Source organism: Moschus berezovskii, chromosome 2 (assembly GCF_049115385.1).
Source record: "Moschus berezovskii isolate FMDL1 chromosome 2, NW_MosBer_1.0, whole genome shotgun sequence".
NCBI lineage: Eukaryota > Metazoa > Chordata > Mammalia > Artiodactyla > Moschidae > Moschus > Moschus berezovskii.
The window spans coordinates 68834138-68838493 of record NC_142461.1 but is presented as its reverse complement, the minus strand read 5'-3'; the positions used below and the strand labels follow the sequence as shown (position 1 = coordinate 68838493).

At 34.6% G+C, this 4356-nt stretch overlaps 1 non-coding gene across 1 annotated transcript; it reads left to right on the top strand.

Annotated features, from left to right (window-relative positions):
* The first annotated feature begins 2799 nt into the window (after window positions 1-2799).
* On the top strand, window positions 2800-2930 carry LOC129538754 (small nucleolar RNA SNORA42/SNORA80 family). Its single transcript, XR_008682295.1, has one exon. It is a non-coding gene; the product is annotated as a small nucleolar RNA SNORA42/SNORA80 family (small nucleolar RNA).
* The last annotated feature ends 1426 nt before the right edge of the window (window positions 2931-4356 follow it).

Below are 4356 nucleotides of genomic sequence, written 5' to 3'. Positions count from 1 at the left end.
GGAAACCAGAATTGAAAGAGAAATATGTACCCCAATGTTCATCGCAGCACTGTTTATAATAGCCAGGACATGGAAGCAACTTAGATGTCCATCCGCAGACGAATGGATAAGAAAGCTGTGGTACATTTTCACAATGGAGTACCACTCAGCGATTAAAAAGAATTCATTAATCTTTTTATCAAATGAATGATACTTAATATTATCATTAAAAATATATTTACACAGATATACACATACACACATATGCACTCACACCCACTACAGATCAACCCAAGAATAGCCCTCATGTTGATTTTCAACTTTACTCCACTCTTAGCTTTGTACTTGAAGCAACTGATTAGCATACGGTGCAATGAAACATTGAAATAGTTTTAGAAAAATGTTTTTAGAAAAATAGTCTTCTAAAATAGTTTTTAGAAAATTGATGGCCTCAAAAGAAAGGGTAAAACCAGCATTTGCATATCATACCATTTTAGCATCTTCTTTTCTATATTCTTATGTAAAAAAAAAAAAGCCTTTTTTTTCTGATGCTTCTTTTTAAATATCTTTTTATTTTTAAATATCTTTTTATTTTTAAATACCTTTTTTGGTGGGTAAACTGATTTACTGGCTTGCTACCTAAGCACTCATATACTCCAATAATTTGGCCACCTGATGCAAAAAACTGACTCATTGGGAAAGAACCTGATGCTGGGAAAGATTGAAGGCAGGAGGAGAAGGGGATGACAGAGGACGAGATGGGTGGATGGCATCACTGACTCAATGGACATGAGCTTGAGCAAGCTCCAGGAATTGGTGATGGACAGGGAAGCCAGCGTGATGCAGTCCATGGGATCACAAAGAGTCAGACACGACTGAGCAACTGAATTTACTGACTGACCTAAGCACTGCTACTGGTGAATGGACCTTATCAATGGCTTAAAATATTGAAAAAAAAATTCCTGTTGCTATCATTATTTTATTTTTTACTTTATTTTCATTTTGGACACCTGGATCTCCTTGTATGTTAATGCTAATGGGAGTGACAGGAATACATCAAATACAGAAACTATTTTATACAGATAATTTAGAACTTGTGTATCTTTAGAACACGTATAAAGACACAGTGAAAAAAAGTAAAAATTTTTTTGAAGGAAGGCTTATGATTTCTTTTTTCTATTCAAAACAGAGCAAAGGGAGATCTGACCAATATTTGTCTTATCTGATATCATCAGTCTTACCTGATTTCATTATACCATGTATTTCCAATTGTACACATGAATCTGAAGCATTCTATGATTTCCCAAAATAGAAGCCATATTATGGAATTAAAAGGCTTTCATCAAGTTACCTTCCCTGATAGCTCAGTTGGTAAAGAATCCACCTGCAATGCAGGAGGCCCCAGTTCGAATCCTGGGTCAGGGAGATCTTCTGGAGAAGGGATAGTCTACCCACTCCAGTATTCTTCAGCTTCCCTGTGGCTCAGTTGGTAAAGAATCTGTCTGCAATGTGGGAGACCTGGATTTGATACCTGGAAATTCCCTGGAGAAGGGAAAGGCTACCCACTCCAGTATTCTGACCTAGAGAACTCCATGGACTGTATACTCCATGGGGTCTCAAAGAGCTGGACATGACTGAGTGACTTTCACTTTCATCAAGTTACTATATCTATCAGTGAACATGCTGAAATTAAATCATTACTTTCTGAGTGAGGTCAAATCTCACCCTGGCAGGCAAATCACCTTGCCAGATCTGCACCACATAGCACAGATGTCTCAGATGATGCCACAGTGAAGAGATGGCATATGGTCTGAGCTGCTTTGGTAATGAATTAGCCCAACTCTAGAATGTATTTACAGTCTATACCAGTCTGAGAGACTGTGGATGGTAAATGAGAAAAAAATTGAATTAAGAAAATGTAGTTATGATCTCCAAAGGTCCTTCAATACCTGGGTTATATGATTCTAAAACTCTTGCCAAGAAAACGTCTGATTTAATTGACCAGATAATTTAATTGATGAAATATATCTGTCTATTCAAATCAAAAGATATAGCAGATGTGAGTCTTGCACTGGAGAATTGATAAGGTTAATTATGTGTGTGTTTTCTTTCCAGACAGACCATGAAGAGAGTTAATCATTAAAAACTTTTTGAAAGTGGAGGATATGGGATAATACAGGATAATATTCTACCTAAATCACAGTATTCTTGAATACTATTAATATTAGCTTTTTTCCATATACCCTCTCATATGATTTCATTAGCTAAACCTGATCAGGATAGAATCCTTCTCATGTTTTTAATCATGTTAAGTTCTGAAAGAAGCATCTATAGTATATAAATAAAGCTATATATAAATTCAATGTTTAAGGGTAAAACAACATTATCTATTTTGTATCTAACACCTCTCATTAGTTTTTCCTGATGCTTTCAATGTCTTTTAAAAATATCTTTTAATCCTTAAACTCTGGTTTCATCCTGCATTTCCCCAAGCAATATATTCGGAGAAAAAAACAAGTAATTTATCCTGTATAGATTCCTGTAGACTGGAGATACTAATTTTTACTAAGTAGTCAACCAAAATGCTTTTAATACAATGCTATATGTGCATTGCATGCATGTTCAGTTGTGTCTGACTCTTTGTGACCCCATGAACTGTAGCCTCCATTTAGCATTATATTTCACTTGCTATTTTTCCAAAGTTCTTTTATGGGCTCTGATTTAATCTGTTTGGTCCATGCATCACAAGTAAAATCATTAATGAAAATGGCCCCTCTAGGGAATGATAACAAAATACAGGGTTAAAGAAGCCAGGTCAATGCATTGGTTTAGATTTATGGCAGGGCTGTCCCCCTGGACCTCTCATAGTGTCCCATGCCAGAGCAAACTGGCCCTGAACCATTGCCTGGCTTCTGCCCATAGGCTGCATACACTATAGTGATTTGACAGAGGGAAAAAAGAAAAGAAAAATAGTATAAGCCAGGTCAGATTATGTGTTTATACTGAGTTGCTTGGGGTTGAGTCTAAACACTGAGTTGCCATCAGGATGAGAGCCCGGGTATCCTTATCAAACTTCAGTGACAATAGGCAAGGCAAAATTATTTTAAACAAAAATTAATATTAAAATTTAAAGCCATAGAAGATGTAATTTCAACAAGATGCAGTTTGTGGGAAGATTTTAACAAGCAATTTAGAAGAGGACATAGCCAGTACCAGTATATTAGAAAGTTAATTTTATGGGCTATTTCCTCTAAGGCCAAATTTGAAGGTTTATATAAATCATAGTGAATTGAGCCTGAGGGACAGGAAGGCCTGGCATGCTGCAGGCCATGGGGTTGCAAAGAGTCAGACATGACAGGGCAACTGAACAACAACAACAATGAACTGGTCACTTATTAGATTACATTGGAAATCCAAGTATTACTGTCCTAATTTTATGGAGAAAGTATTAAGTTCAGATTGATTTCTTCCTTGAATGATTCTTTAATTTTAACATACTGTTTTTAAATGATCTTACTGTTTTTAACCCTAACATCTTATGTTGTCTAGACCAAGAAAAATATTAGTTAGTTTCAACAAATATAAGAATCCCTACTAAAAAGTTTGAAACTTACAAAATCAACCAAAAGAAAACTTTTTTTTTTTAATTCTGAGTTTGTTAATCAATCAAGTTTGGAATCCACTGCTTAGCTTATATCACACCAAACCTCACAGTTCTACCTCATTCTATTTTATTGTTTGTTGACATATTTAAATGATAGAGATCAGAAGTAACAAGAGGTACAGGAAATTTTTTCTCACTTTGAAGTTAACCTTGTTTTTCAACTGTAGGCAAATCAGCTTCTTCACCTTTCCTTTTCCTTAAAATAGAAATTTAAATACCCACCTTGAAGATGAATATTAAATTGAATAACATAAGAGATTGGATGATAGAAAGTACTCAGTAAATGCTACTTCTCATTCTTATTTTAATCAATGATGCATTGATTTAAAAAACAAGTGCACTAATGGCTACATTAAATACAGGCATAATTTTGCTACAAATTATTCGTAAAAATAAAAGAAGCAATGAGTAGATTTATTTTAATTCATTTTTAACATATAGGTCTAGCTACTGAGTTTATTAATTCATGTATTTATGTTCAGAGTAAATAAATGTCCTCTAGAGAATCAAGGGGTATTTTCTTTATTCAATAATTAATCATATCTAAAAGGGGAACTTAAAAAGCATCTGTAAGCTTTGAAGATTATAACATTTGCTGTTGTAAACATGGGAAGAAACATGTAATATTTATTATAAGTGGCCCGTTGGTCAAAGAAATAAGAGTGCTCCCAGAGGTAAAATAACCATGAGAAGCACATCTAACAGCAAATAAG